The sequence below is a fragment of the Salmo salar genome, unplaced genomic scaffold (assembly GCF_965601325.2).
Source record: "Salmo salar unplaced genomic scaffold, fSalSal1 ptg000005l, whole genome shotgun sequence".
Taxonomy (NCBI): domain Eukaryota; kingdom Metazoa; phylum Chordata; class Actinopteri; order Salmoniformes; family Salmonidae; genus Salmo; species Salmo salar.
Genome location: NW_027675309.1, coordinates 595,001 through 611,367, shown reverse-complemented (window position 1 = coordinate 611,367; position 16,367 = coordinate 595,001). Strand labels below are relative to the sequence as shown.

The 16,367-nt window shown below is 41.4% G+C and overlaps 1 long non-coding RNA gene across 1 annotated transcript in view; it reads left to right on the top strand.

The window, feature by feature from the left end:
- LOC123735945 (uncharacterized) overlaps positions 1-16,367 on the top strand; it is a 284,243-nt gene that overhangs the window by 113,145 nt on the left and 154,731 nt on the right. The window lies entirely within an intron of this gene.

Below are 16,367 nucleotides of genomic sequence, written 5' to 3'. Positions count from 1 at the left end.
CAAATGCGCTACTGTTTTTCAGCCAGTAACTGCAGAGTCATCATTCAACGTTCTGGCGCCTTCTGATAGCCTATGGGAGCCTTAGAAAGTGTCACGTTACAGCAGAGATCCTTTGTTTTGGATAGAGATGACAAAGAAGGCCAAGAAATGGTCAGACAGGGTACTTGCTGTTTGGAATCTTCTCAGGTTTTGGCCTGCCATTTGAGTTCTGTTATACTCACAGACACCATTCAAACAGTTTTAGAAACTTTGGAGTGTTTTCTATCCAAAGCTACTAATTATATGCATATTCTAGTTTCTGGGCAGGAGTCATAACCAGATTAAATCGGGTACGTTTTTTATCCGGCCGTGAAAATACCTGAGAAGATTCTGTAAAGGAAGTGCCCTCTCTGACCATTCCTTGGGCTTCTTGGCTTTGTTTATTGAAAACTTAGGATCTTTGCTGTAATGTGACACTTCCTACTGCTCCCATAGGCTCTCAGAACCCGGGAATGATGTATGATGTATGATGTAATTCCAGCCCCAGGCTGAAACACATTAGCGCCTTTGGTAAGTGGTCGATCAGAGGACCATCAGACTGAGGCGCGTGCACAGGGCGACACCATGTTTTTATTTTCTCTCTCTTTGTATTAAAACACGATTTCCCGGTCGGAATATTACCACTTTTTTATGAGAAAAATGGCATAAAAATTGATTTTAAACAGAAGTTGACATGCTTCGAAGTACAGTAATGGAATATTTAGATTTTTTTTTTGTCACGAAACGCGGCGGGCGCGTCACCCTTCTTTACCCTTTCGGATAGTGTCTTGAATGCACGAACAAAACGCCGCTATTTGGATATAACTATGGATTATTTTGAACCAAACCAACATTTGTTATTGAAGTAGAAGTCCTGGGAGTGCATTCTGACAAAGAACAGCAAAGGTAATAACATTTTTCTTATAGTAAATCTGACTTTGGTGAGGGCTAAACTTGCTGGGTGTCTAAATAGCTAGCCCTGTGATGCCGGGCTATCTACTTAGAATATTGCAAAATGTGCTTTCACCAAAAAGCTATTTTAAAATCGGACATAGCGAGTGCATAGAGGAGTTCTGTATCTATAATTCTTAAAATAATTGTTATGTTTTTTGTGAACGTTTATCGTGAGTAATTTAGTAAATTCACCGGACGTTTGCGGGGGGTATGCTAGTTCTGAACGTCACATGCTAATGTAAAAAGCTGTTTTTTTATATAAATATGAACTTGATTGAACAAAACATGCATGTATTGTATAACATAATGTCCTAAGATTGTCATCTGATGAAGATCATCAAAGGTTAGTGCTGCATTTAGCTGTGATTTGGGTTTATGTGACATTCTATGCTAGCTTGAAAAATGGGTGTCTGATTATTTCTGGCTGGGTACTCTGCTGACATAATCTAATGTTTTGCTTTCTTTGTAAAGCCTTTTTGAAATCGGACAGTGTGGTTAGATTAACGAGAGTCTTGTCTTTAAAATGGTGTAAAATAGTCATATGTTTGAGAAATTGAAGTAATAGCATTTCTAAGGTATTTGAATAACGCGCCACGGGATTCCACTGGCTGTTACGTAGGTGGGACGAAATCGTCCCACTGGCCCTAGAGAAGTTAATTCTACCAGAAAGACAGCCATCCTAGAAGCACCTAAACCACTCAATAAGAAACAAATGATGAGTTTTCGTGGAATGATTAACTATTGCCGTGCGTGGATACCCCATTTTGCATTACATACATGGAAGCTTAGTGAGTTGATATATGGTAAAGCTATGGCAGCAAAAGATAAGATCAAGTGGACAGATGAGGCTGAAAATCAGTTTGTAAACATTAAAAAGTTATTAACATCTAGCTCAGTACTGGCGTTTCCCAGATATGATCACCCCTTTACCCAGACAGTAGACTGTAGGGAGGGGTTCATGACATCAGTACTGACCCAGAGACACGGGGGAAAAAAATAGGCCTATTGCTTACTATTCCTCCAGATTAGATGAAGTAGCCCAAGCCACGCCACTATGTTTGCAGTCTGTGGTGGCAGCAGCTCAGGCCGTTGAGGACTCGGCATCTGTTGTGCTCTATCATGATTTGACTTTAAAAGTTCCTCATGCCGTATCCATACTGTTGTTAGAACATAAGATGGCTTACATGTCACCAGCTAGACATTTGTCTCATATGATAATTATTTTGAACATGCCTAATTTGACAATATGATGTTGTACTACTCTGAACCCCTCAACATTAGTTCCTATTGCAACAGATGGCAGCCCACATGATTGTGTAACAGACACTGAGAAAGTTGTCCTACCAAGACCCGATTTGACTTATCTAGCTTTACCTGATGGGGAACTGACTATGTTTGTAGATGGATCATCAAGAAAGAACCATGATGGCACTAATGTGACAGGATATGCTATAGTTACAGACACAGAGGTCTTGGAAGCAGAGCCGTTACCGAGAAACTATTCAGCACAATAAGCAGAAATAGTAGCACTTACCCGTGCGTGTCAGTTAGGGACAGGAAAACGTATTACTATTTACACAGACAGTGCCTATGCATTTAACACAGTACACATATTTGCAGCCCAATGGAGAAGCAGGGGAATGGTAACCACTTCTGGGAAACCTATTACACACGCTCAGTTGATTTTGAATCTATTAGATGCTGTACTTTTGCCAGAAAAGTTAGCTATTGTAAATGTGAGGCCCACATTAGAGGGACAGATAGTGTCAGTAACAACAACAGAAAAGCAGATGCGGAAACAAAAAGGCAGGTCTTAAACCGTAGCCGTCGACACAGCAGTTCTTAAAAGAGGAAGTAAACACAGACAAAGCTATATTAAAATTGTCAATCTAGAGCACCAGTGAAAGGGATTTCGAAATGGGAGAAGTTAGGAGCAATTTATATAAGGACGGTATTTGGTATCATGATAAGTTACCAATACTACCTAAGTCATTGTTTAGAGATGCGGCAAGATTGACACATGGGCAGAGCCATGTGTCAACAGGGGGGATAGTAGAGCAGGTTCGGAAACACTTTGTGGCCTATTGGATAACGAACTACTTAAAAAAAAACATTTTTTATAATAGATAAGTATATTAAATGGGAAGAAGCGGTCCCAACTTACTGGGTGGACCCGATTAGGGTAGTTGGTTTACTAGGATCTATCTCTTTAAATAATGGATTACATTTTAGCTGATCAGGTAAACCATATAGAATGCCAGAGTTAGGGAGGCCAGAACAGGTAGACATAGAAGTTGAAGATATACTAACAGAACACATGGTTAACCAAACCTGTATGTCCGAGACTTTGTGTCCAACAGGTGAATTACAGGAGAAGATGATTCACTCAATCCAACCAGGAGACTGGGTGTGGATCCAGTCCCTGAGGAGAAAAGAACTGGAAGCAGCCACGGTGGCAGGGCCCATACCAAATGTTCCTGGTAATAGCTTTCACGGTGAGAATAGCTGAAAGAGCTACCTGGGTTCATATCACACATTGCGGGAGGGTAAGACACACTGACACTGTCGAACAATCACAGAGTTAGGAGAAGAACTGAATACCAATAAGGTTCGGGGGTTACCTCTCTAACGAAGATTCCCTAACCCGCCCGATCCTCACTGTGTGCGTTCATAGAAGTGAAAGTGTGAGTTGGCCTCTAGCCAGTGATACATTCTCCAGGAGGGGGTGGGGCTTTACAGGGGTACTGGTCGGTCTGAGCTGTCTGATTGTGGGAGCCATATTCCTAATACACCATGAACCACTCGAGAAGTCAGAAAGTGGTAACTTGACCCATAGTGTAGAAGATGAGGAGTTTTTATGGCCTAGGTACAAAAGGTCACTCGATCTGGATAAAAAAGGAAGTGAGAGTAGAGTTAGGGAAGGATGTCTCAATAGAGTTCTATGCAGACCAAATGGGGTCCCTAACCTCCTGGCAGTCTAGGACTCGGACTTCATGGGGAAGATATCTGTGTAGATCCTGGTGTAACTCATGGAATCGGGTCATAGCTCACACAGAGAGAGAAGGCTATGTCAATCCACACACCCAATAAAGAAACAGATGGAGTATAGTGAAGGCCAGGGTTTTTGACTGCAATCCAGAGCAAGGGAAGTATTGCTTGAAGATAGGAATGACCATTAAAAGCCTAAAGAAAGAGGATTTAGGGTTATGGTATGTTGGCCTTGACCAGACCATTGTCGACACTGCGGTACCATTCCGAGTAGTAGAGGTTAGGACAGGAGATAGTTCTACCGCCAGCCAGAATACCAGTAGTACCCCTGATAAAATGGACATTACCCGTGTAGTCATCCAGAGCCAAGGACCGGTGAGAATAGTTCAGACGAAAGACCTTAAGGAAGTGATTGAGGTGGAGACTTGGTTTGGGGATTCCAACCATACGGCTGGAATGGATTCAGTATACAGCTAGATCAGTAGCTAAAGAAGAAGGTTATGCCTGCGCAACAGCCAAACTTCAGTTGACAACCATCCCCTTTCTACTCGATGGAATTAATTTACCAAGGGGAATGGCCTGTATGGTAAAGCTGTTCATGAAGGCAAGGAAGCCAGACAGTTGCACTGATCTGCATTATCTGTATCCTATGTGCTCATTAGATCCAGACTTCCCCCTTTCACAGTCGCAGGAGGAGACTATTATTGTGTGGCTCGACACAACACACACGGATGGAACGTAGGGGAAGTAAGAACATGTATTAGGACAGAGAATGTTACAACTGACGAGACAATGAGGGACCTGACTGGGTGGTTGAGTTCCGAGGACTTTGGTAAGATAAAAAGGCCGAGAGCGGATGTCTGGTGGTTGTGTGGAGGTATAAAGCTGTGGCAAACGTGCCTGCAAATTGGACTGGTATTTGTGCATTGGTACAGTTAGGCATGCCCTTCACCCTTATACAACAGAAAGACCTAGTGCCAGGTGAAAGAGAGGGGAGGAGTGCTCCGTCAGGGTCCTTTGACGATAGAATTTACATTGATAGCATTGGGGTACCAAGGTGGGTGCCTTATGAGTTTAAAGCTAGGAATCAGATATGGGCTGGATTGGAATCAAGTCTTTTTTGGTGGTCGACTCTCAATAAAAATATGGATTGGATAAATTACATTTATTATAACCAACAGTGTTTCATCAACTATACCAGAGAGGCAATTCAAGGGTTAGCAGAACAGACAGCTGCGACCACTTTGATGGTATTGCAGAATAGAATAGCTTTGGATATGCTTCTGGCTGAAAAGGGTGGTGTGTGTGTGATGTTCGGATCTGAATGCTGTACTTTCATCCCTGAGAACACAGCTCCAGAAGGATCAGTGACCAAGGCCCTGGCCGGTCTAAACAATTTAGCTCAGGAGTTAGCAGAAAATTCCGGGGTGGACACGGCACTCACGGGATGGTTTGATAGTACGTTCGGAAAATGGAAAAAGGTTGTAATCACTGTGTCGTGGGCTGCTTTCACCTGTATGACTGTGTTGATATTATGTGGTTGTTGTTTGGTCCCTTGTGCGAGAGGTCTCATTTCCAGGGCTCTGGAGAAATCGATGACGGAGCAGATGGTGAGATACGGACCGATTCCAAGTTCAGACCAGTGGGATGACAAATACCTACCGCCGAGCCTGTTGCAGGATTCATTCAATTACGAGGAGCCCATGTTAGACGAGACCATCTTTAATGTTTAGCAAGACTGTTTCTCTAAATGAAGGTCATAGCAAAAATCCTAATCCGAAGAGTTATGACTGGACATAGGCTTAGAACAGTCATTAACCTCTTGGGGCTAGGTGGGACGCTAGCGTGCCACCCGTGGTGCACTCCATCAACAGCAGGTGCATTTCAAGAGCGGCAAATTTGAATCCAAATAAATGTCAAAATTCAAATTTTTCAAAAATACAACTATGTTACACCATTTGAAAGATAAACATCTCCTTAATCTAACCACGTTTTACGATTTCAAAAAGGTTTTACGGCGAAAGCATAAATTTAGAGTATGTTAGGACAGTACATTTACAAGAGTTGTGTGTAATGTTTTGTCAAGTCAAAGACAGGGTCACCAAAACCATAAAACCAGCTAAAATGATGCACTAACCTTTTACAATCTCCATCAGATGACACTCCTAGGACATTATGTTAGACAATGCATGCATTTTTAGTTCTATCAAGTTCATATTTATATCCAAAAACAGCGTTTTACTATGGCATTGATGTTGAGGAAATCGTTTCCCTCCAATAACCGGCAGTCAAGTCAGCGTCAGAAATTAAATAATTAAAATTAGAAAACATTGGTAAAATATTATATTGTCATTTAAAGAATTATAGATTTACATCTCTTGAACGCAATCAACTTGCCAGATTTAAAAATAACCTTACTGGGAAATCACACTTTGCAATAATCTGAGCACTGCGCCCAGAAAAATACGCGTTGCGATACAGACTAGACGTCATGTTGGGGAGATCTAAAATCGAAAATACTATGTAAATAATCCATTACCTTTGATTCTCTTCATCAGATGTCACTTCCAGGTATCACAGGTCCATAACGAATGTAGTTTTGTTCAAAAAAGCTCATCATTTATGTCCAAAAATCTCCGTCTCGTTAGCACATGATGTAAGCCAGCCGGACTTCTCGTCATGAACGAGGGGAAAAAATATATTTCCGTTCGTTCAAACATGTCAAACGTTGTATAGCATAAATCATTAGAGCCTTTTTTAACCTGAACATGAATAATATTCAAGGTGGACGAATGCATACTCTTTTATAACGTATTGGAACGAGGGTACCCAACATGAACTAGCGCGCCAGGTGTCTAATGGGACATCACCGTTCCATGGCTCTTGTTCGGTCAGATCTCCCTCCAGAAGACTCAAAACACTTTGTAAAGGCTGGTGACATCTAGTGGAAGCAATAGGAAGTGCCAAAATATTCCTAAACCCCTGTGTTTTTCAATGGGATAGGTTTAAAGTCAATACAACACATCAGGTATCCACTTCCTGTCAGAAAATGTCTCAGGGTTTTGCCTGCCAAATGAGTTCTGTTATACTCACAGACACCATTCAAACAGTTTTGGAAACTTTAGAGTGTTTTCTATCCATATATAATAAGTATATGCATATTCTAGTTACTGGGTAGGATTAGTAACCAGATTAAATCGGGTACATTTTTTTTATCCAGACGTGCAAATGCTGCCCCCTAGACCCAACAGGTTAATAAGTATGTAATGAAAATACATGTATTTGTTTTCTTTGATCTAGTTTGATTTTGTGTGACATTTCTGAATCCAATAAAAATAGATGTGTTATAGTGTATGTGAAATATTTAGCCAATAGGGTGGATTGTAGTGGAAATAATATGATTAAAGGTTTGACTAAAGGATTTCACCCTGAAAAGGTATAACCGAGTGATTATAAGATCAATGTACTAATGTTTGTGTGTCCGAAAAGTTGAAGCTTAATGATTTAGCAATGTAAGCAACCAGACAGCAGACAACTTGTGACCACTGTGAAACTGATAACAGGAAGAAGGTCTCCCCACCCAGGGAGGGGAGAAACCTTTAGGCTTGCAGTAGATTATGTAACATGGGGCAGGATATGATAAGCAATGTATGAGATGGAGAAGACTTGTAAATAAGCATTGACAGTGTTAACCTCTCTAGGCTAGGCGGGACGAATTCGTCCCACCTACGAAACAGCCACTGCCAGCCTGTGGCGCGATTTTCAAAACCTTAAAAATCCTATTACTTCAATTTCTCAAACATATGACTATTTTACAGCTATTTAAAGACAAGACTCTCGTTAATCTAACCACACTGTCCGATTTCAAAAAGGCTTTACAACGAAAGCAAAACATTAGATTATGTCAGCAGAGTACCAAGCCAGAAATAATCAGACACCCATTTTTCAAGCCAGCATATAATGTCACCAAAACCCAGAAGACAGCTAAATGCAGCACTCACCTTTGATGATCTTCATCAGATGACAACCCTAGGACATTATGTTATACAATACATGCATGTTTTGTTCAATCAAGTTCATATTCATATCAAAAACCAGCTTTTTACATTAGCATGTGACGTTCAGAACTAGCATACCCCCCGCAAACTTCCGGGGAATTCGCTAACATTTTACTAAATTACTCACGATAAACGTTCACAAAAAGCATAACAATTATTTTAAGAATTATAGATACAGACCTCCTCTATGCACTCGATATGTCCGATTTTAAAATAGCTTTTTGGTGAAAGCACATTTTGCAATATTCTAAGTACATAGCCCAGGCATCACGGGCTAGCTATTTAGACACCCGGCAAGTTTTGCACTCACCATAATCATATTTACTATTATAAAAGTTTGATTACCTTTTGTTGTCTTCGTCAGAATGCACTCCCAGGACTGCTACTTCAATAACAAATGTTGGTTTGGTCCAAAATAATCCATCGTTATATCCGAATAGCGGCGTTTTGTTCGTACGTTCCAGACACTATCCGAAATGGTAAAGAAGGGTCGTGCGCATGGCGCAATTCGTGACAAAAAAATTCTAAATATTCCATTACCGTACTTCGAAGCATGTCAACCGCTGTTTAAAATCAATTTTTACGCCATTTTTCTCGTAGAAAAGCGATAATATTCCGACAGGGAATCTCCTTTTCGGCAAACAGAGGAAAAAATCACAAAGGCGGGGGCGGTCGGGTCACGCGCCTAAGCCCAGAGTCCCTTGATCGGCCACTTGAGAAAGGCGATAATGTGTTTCAGCCTGGGGCTGGGATGACAACATTCTGTTTTTTCCCGGGGCTCTGAGCGCCTATGGACGACGTAGGAAGTGTCACGTTAGAGCAGAGATCCTTAGTAAAAGATAGAGATGGAAAAGAAGTTCAAGAAATGGTCAGACAGGCCACTTCCTGTAAAGGAATCTCTCAGGTTTTGACCTGCCATTTGAGTTCTGTTATACTCACAGACACCATTCAAACAGTTTTAGAAACTTTAGGGTGTTTTCTATCCATATGTAATAAGTATATGCATATTCTAGTTACTGGGTAGGATTGGTAACCAGATTAAATCGGGTATGTTTTTTTTCCAGCCGTGTCAATACTGCCCCCTAGCCCTAACAGGTTAAATATTATAGTTTATTTACATTTTAGACAACCTGAAGATGATATAGACACGTTATTTGACTTGTTTGGACAAAATACACTGGTAGCTTTTAGAACTTCTTTGTCTGCATGTTGAAGGAGTGGATTTCTGAAGTCATGGCTCCTGCTAAACAGACTATTTTGGGATATAAAGAAGGACTTTATCGAACAAAACGACCATTCATTGTGTAGCTGGGACCCTTGGGATTGCAAATGGAGGAAGATCTTCAAAGGTAAGTGATTTATTTTATCACTATTTGGGATTCTGTGACGCCTGTGCAAGTTTGGAAAATATGTTATTGTGGGGTGCTGTCCTCAGATAATCGAAAGCTATGCTTTCACCGTAAAGTGTTTTTGAAATCTGACAACGGAGTTCGATTGCCAAGATTTTAAGATTTTAAATGATGTATGACACTTGTATTTTCATGAATGTTTAATATGTTTCTATTTTGAATTTGGCACTCTGCAATTTCACCGGATGTTGTCGTAGGTGTTTTGCTAGCGGTCCACGAGCCCTAAGAATTATTAAAACCATGTGCCCTGATTTAGATAAAACTGGTTCCATCAGAGCCATTACAAAACCTTTTACAACTGATTCATCACTGTCATACCTTATAGGGTCCAGAGTTTTCCTGGTTAGGTCAACAGATAAGGACAAACTGTTCCCATCATAGCCCTTACAAAACCTTTTAACAACTGATTCATCACTGTCATACCTAATAGGGTCCAGAGTTTTCCTGGTTAGGTCAACAGATAAGGACAAACTCTGGGCCCCAGGGCAAAAAAATTGCCCCCCCCACTCTGGGACCTATGGTTGCCACCAGTCTGCTTGCCGTTCTCAGTTATCGTCAGGTTCTCTATGTGGATGATCAGGGCTTTATTCAGAAAAAGTTTCTTGGGCTACTTTGATTTGCCAAGTGGGCGAGATGTGAATTCCGTGTTTATCTTCATGGACAAACTTGTTGTTCAAACCTACGATGGCTCAGCTTCAAGGGAACGTATCTGCTATTTGTATGTCCAGCTGAGTCCCCTCCTGTTCCATGGTTTAACAAGCGATGAACACTCCACTACCATTGTCAACTACCTCCTCACATGAACTGGAAGCCACGTCTCATGTGGCCCAGTCATCCACTGGCACATTGAATGTTTCCTCTCCAAGCACGTTGAGGGAACCCCTGTCAATTTTTCTCTCATTACTTTATGTAGAGTCAATCACAAACACAATCACATTATTACACATCCATGATTTGACTCCTTGCTTGGACTAACTCATTCTTAGCTCTTTTGTCTCACTGTGTAGTGTTTTTGTGTTATTGTCTTCCCAGTCAAATCCTGTCCTGCACTGGTCAAGCCTCTGAACACCTCAACTCATGCCTCATACCCTCATTCAATCACTGCTGTGATCCCTTCCCAAAATGGTGTAAGTAGCCCTCTCATTCCTATTCCCCATAATATTGTACTATAACTGTCTTTATTAAATGCTTTAGGTTAAAATAATTACTCTTTGACGAATTTTGAAAGACATTTTGACGTCTCTGTGCGTTACGCACCTATACTGTGGGTCTCCCATCCTCCTCAACAACAGAAATGTCTAATAACGTCTAATACAATTCATCATTAATAATTCTGCAAGTTTTCTGTGTTCATTAGCCTGATTCTACTCACTGTGGTAGTGTGGAAGTGTTCAGCTGTATTATTTGGCCTGTGGTCCTGTTGTCCCCAGTCCCATCGGTGAAGATAATGTCTTAATTGAGCTTCTTGTCTGTGACTGAGATACGTAATCTGCACATTTACTAAAACGTCAGCTCTCATCTCTCCCAATGTTCTCAATGTCAAACCATGAAGGCCGGGTAGTTTTTTTTTCATGATTGCAACCCAGGTCATTTTAGTCGGCTGGCCCTCGCTACATATTCGTCGCCAGACCCACTGGCTCCAGGTCATCTATAAGTCTTTACTAGGTAAAGCTCCGCCTTATCTCAGCTCACTGGTCACGATAACAACACCCACCCGTAGCATGAGCTCCAGCAGGTACATCTCACTGGTCATCCCCAAAGCCAACACCTCCTTTGGCCGCCTTTCCTTCCAGTTCTCTGCTGCCAATGACTGGAACGAATTGCAAAAATCGCTGAAGCCGGAGACTTATATTTCCCTCACTACCTTTAAACATCAGCGATCTGAGCAGCTAACCAATCGCTGCAGCTGTACATAGGCCATGTGTAAATAGCCCACCCAATCTACCTACCTTATCCCCATATTGTTTTTATTTACTTTGCTGCTTTTTTGCACACCAGTATCACTACTTACACACCATCATCTGCTCATCATCATCTGCTCATCTTTCACTCCAGTGTTAATCTGCTAAATTGTGATTACTTTGCTACTACGGCCTATTTATTGCCATACCTCCTCACGCCATTTGCACACACTGTATATAGACTTTCTTTTTTCTTTTGTGTTGACTGTACGCTTGTTTATTCCATGTAACTCTGTGGTGTTGTTTCTGTCGCACTGCTTTGCTTTATTCTTGGCCAGGTCGCAGTTGTAAATGAGAACTTGTTCTCAACTGGCCTACCTGGTTAAATAAAGGTGAAATAATAAAAATAAAAAGATGCTATATCATAATGAATCAGATTACATGGAGAAGGGGGACCTGATCCTAGATCATAATGAATCAGATTACATGGAGAGGGGGGACCTGATCCTATATCATAATGAATCAGATTACATGGAGAGGGGGGACCTGATCCCAGATCATAATGAATCAGATTACATGGAGAGGGGGGACCTGATCCTAGATCATAATGAATCAGATTACATGGAGAGGAGGGACCTGATCCTAGATCATAATGAATCAGATGACATGGAGGGGGCCCAGATCCTAGATCATAATGAATCACATTACATGGAGAGGGGGGACCTGATCATATATCATAATGAATCAGATTACATGGAGAGGAGGGACCTGATCCTAGATCATAATGAATCAGATTACATGGAGAGGGGGGACCTGATCCTAGATTATAATGAATCAGATTACATGGAGAGGGGGACCTGATCCTAGATCATAATGAATCAGATTACATGGAGAGGGGGACCTGATCCTAGATTATAATGAATCAGATTACATGGAGAGGGGGGACCTGATCCTAGATCATAATGAATCAGATTACATGGAGAGGGGGGACCTGATCCTAGATTATAATGAATCAGATTACATGGAGAGGGGGACCTGATCCTAGATCATAATTAACCTGTTAGGGCTAGGGGGCAGCATTGACACGGCTGGATAAAAAACATACCCGATTTAATCTGGTTACCACTCCTACTCAGTAACTAGAATATGCATATACTTATTACATATGGATAGAAAACACCCTAAATTTTCTAAAACTGTTTGAATGGTGTCTGTGAGTATAACAGAACTCAAATGGCAGGTCAAAACCTGAGAGATTCCTTTACAGGAAGTGGCCTGTCTGACCATTTCTGGAACTTCTTTGCCATCTCTATCATTTACTAAGGATCTCTGCTCTAACGTGACACTTCCCACGTCGTCCATAGGCTCTCAGAGCCCGGGAAAAAAGAGAATGTCGTCATTCCAGCCCCAGGCTGAAACACATTATCGCCTTTCTCAAGTGGCCCATCAAGAGACACTAGCTTATGCGCGTGACCCCGACCGCCCCCGCCTTTGGGATTTTTTCCTCTGTTTGCCGAAAAGGAGATTCCCTGTCGGAATTTTATCGCTTTTCTACGAGAAAAATGACGTAAAAATTGATTTTAAACAGCGGTTGACATGCTTCGACGTACGGCAATTGAATACTTTGAATTTTATTGTCAGGAATTGCGCCAAGCGCGCGACACTTCTTTACTATTTCGGATAGTGTCTGGAACGCACGAACAAAACGCCGCTATTCGGATATAACGATGGATTATTTTGGACCAAACCAACATTTGTTATTGAAGTAGACGTCCTGGGTGTGCATTCTGACGAAGACAACAAAAGGTAATGACATTTTTATAATAGTAAATATGATTATGGTGAGTGCTAAACTTGCCGGGTGTCTAAATAGCGAGCCCGTGATGCCTGGGTTATGTACTTAGAATATTGCAAAATGTGCTTTCACCAAAAAGCTATTTTAAAATCGGACATATCGAGTGCATAGAGGAGGTCTGTATCTATAATTCTTAAAATAATTGTTATGCTTTTTGTGAACGTTTATCGTGAGTAATTTAGTAAAATGTTAGCGAATTCCCCGTAAGTTTGCGGGGGGTATGCTAGTTCTGAACGTCACATGCTAATGTAAAAAGCTGGTTTTTGATATAAATATGAACTTGATTGAACAAAACATGCATGTATTGTATAACATAATGTCCTAGGGTTGTCATCTGATGAAGATCATCAAAGGTGAGTGCTGCATTTAGCTGTCTTCTGGGTTTTGGTGACATTATATGCTGGCTTGAAAAATGGGTGTCTGATTATTTCTGGCTTGGTACTCTGCTGACATAATCTAATGTTTTGCTTTCGTTGTAAAGCCTTTTTGAAATCGGACAGTGTGGTTAGATTAACCTCTTGGGGCTAGGTGGGACGCTAGCGTGCCACCTGTGGTGCACTCCATCAACAGCAGGTGCATTTCAAGAGCGGCAAATTTGAATCCAAATAAATGTCAAAATTCAAATTTTTCAAAAATACAACTATGTTACACCATTTGAAAGATAAACATCTCCTTAATCTAACCACGTTTTACGATTTCAAAAAGGTTTTACGGCGAAAGCATAAATTTAGAGTATGTTAGGACAGTACATTTACAAGAGTTGTGTGTAATGTTTTGTCAAGTCAAAGACAGGGTCACCAAAACCATAAAACCAGCTAAAATGATACACTAACCTTTTACAATCTCCATCAGATGACACTCCTAGGACATTATGTTAGACAATGCATGCATTTTTAGTTCTATCAAGTTCATATTTATATACAAAAACAGCGTTTTACTATGGCATTGATGTTGAGGAAATCGTTTCCCTCCAATAACCGGCAGTCAAGTCAGCGTCAGAAATTAAATAATTAAAATTAGAAAACATTGTTAAAATATTATATTGTCATTTAAAGAATTATAGATTTACATCTTTTGAACGCAATCAACTTGCCAGATTTAAAAATAACCTTACTGGGAAATCACACTTTGCAATAATCTGAGCACTGTGCCCAGAAAAATACGCGTTTCGATACAGACTAGACGTCATGTTGGGGAGATCTAAAATCGAAAATACTATGTAAATAATCCATTACCTTTGATTCTCTTCATCAGATGTCACTTCCAGGTATCACAGGTCCATAACGAATGTAGTTTTGTTCAAAAAAGCTCATCATTTATGTCCAAAAATCTCCGTCTCGTTAGCACATGATGTAAGCCAGCCGGACTTCTCGTCATGAACGAGGGGAAAAAATATATTTCCGTTCGTTCAAACATGTCAAACGTTGTATAGCATAAATCATTAGGGCCTTTTTTAACCAGAACATGAATAATATTCAAGGTGGACGAATGCATAGCCTTTTATAACGTATTGGAACGAGGGTACCCAACATGAAGTAGCGCGCCAGGTGTCTAATGGGACATCACCGTTCCATGGCTCTTGTTCGGTCAGATCTCCCTCCAGAAGACTCAAAACACTTTGTAAAGGCTGGTGACATCTAGTGGAAGCAATAGGAAGTGCCAAAATATTCCTAAACCCCTGTGTCTTTCAATGGGATAGCTTTAAAGTCAATACAACACATCAGGTATCCACTTCCTGTCAGAAAATGTCTCAGGGTTTTGCCTGCCAAATGAGTTCTGTTATACTCACAGACACCATTCAAACAGTTTTGGAAACTTTAGAGTGTTTTCTATCCATATATAATAAGTATATGCATATTCTAGTTACTGGGTAGGATTAGTAACCAGATTAAATCGGGTACATTTTTTTTATCCAGACGTGCAAATGCTGCCCCCTAGACCCAACAGGTTAACGAGAGTCTTATCTTTAAATGGCTGTAAAATAGTCATATGTTTGAGAAATTGAAGTAATATGATTTTGAAGATTTTGAAAATCGCGCCACAGGATGGCAGTGGCTGTTACGTAGGTGGGACGAATTCGTCCCGCCGGTCCCATAGAGGTTAATGATCAGTTGGTGAGGGTAGACTTGGAGGCTGCTTACCTGACATGAAGTCTTTTATTTTTCATGTCCTATCCCCTACCTTCCCTATACCCCCCTCCTCTCCCCTACCTTCCCTAAACCCCCCTCCTCTCCCCTACCTTCCCTATACCCCCTCCTATCCCCTACCTTCCCTATACCCCCCTCCTCTCCCCTACCTTCCCTAAACCCCCCTCCTCTCCCCCACCTTCCCTATACCCCCTCCTCTCCCCTCCCTTCCCTATACCCCCCCCCCCCCATTATGTTGGACCATGTTTATTTGTTTGAATCTTGTCTTTGTTTGTGATCAGGTTAGAAGAGAATGACTCCTCAACCCAAGAGGTCCTGGAGCAGCTGTGATCAGGTTAGAAGAGAATGACTCCTCAACCCAAGAGGCCCTGGAGCAGCTGTGATCAGGTTAGAAGAGAATGACTCCTCAACCCAAGAGGTCCTGGAGCAGCAGTGATCAGGTTAGAAGAGAATGACTCCTCAACCCAAGAGGCCCTGGAGCAGCAGTGAGAGATCATCAGTGTTGAAGCATTTGGGGAAATTTAAAGAAGGTTTCCTGGTAAAGAGGATTGACTGTTACGTAATACTGAGTTACGCCTGGTCAGTTTGTCATGGAAAGAAATGTGTCCTTAATGTTTTGTGTTAATTACATAATAATTATACATTTATGGATTGTTTTATGTAGCCTATTGTTTTATTTTTATTCAAGCTGCCATCTACCCACCTGGGGACTGAGGGTTATGAGAGAACCCCCACATCACTAGCTTCTCTTTATTCAACCTGCCATCTACCCACCTGGGGACTGAGGGTTATGAGAGAACCCCCACATCACTAGCTTCTCTTTATTCAACCTGCCATCTACCCACCTGGAGACTGAGGGTTATGAGAGAACCCCCACATCACTAGCTTCTCTTTATTCAGCCTGCCATCTACCCACCTGGGGACTGAGGGTTATGAGAGAACCCCCCCACATCACAAGCTTCTATTTATTCAACCTGCCATCTACCCACCTGGGGACTGAGGGTTATGAGAGAACCCCCACATCACTAGCTTCTCTT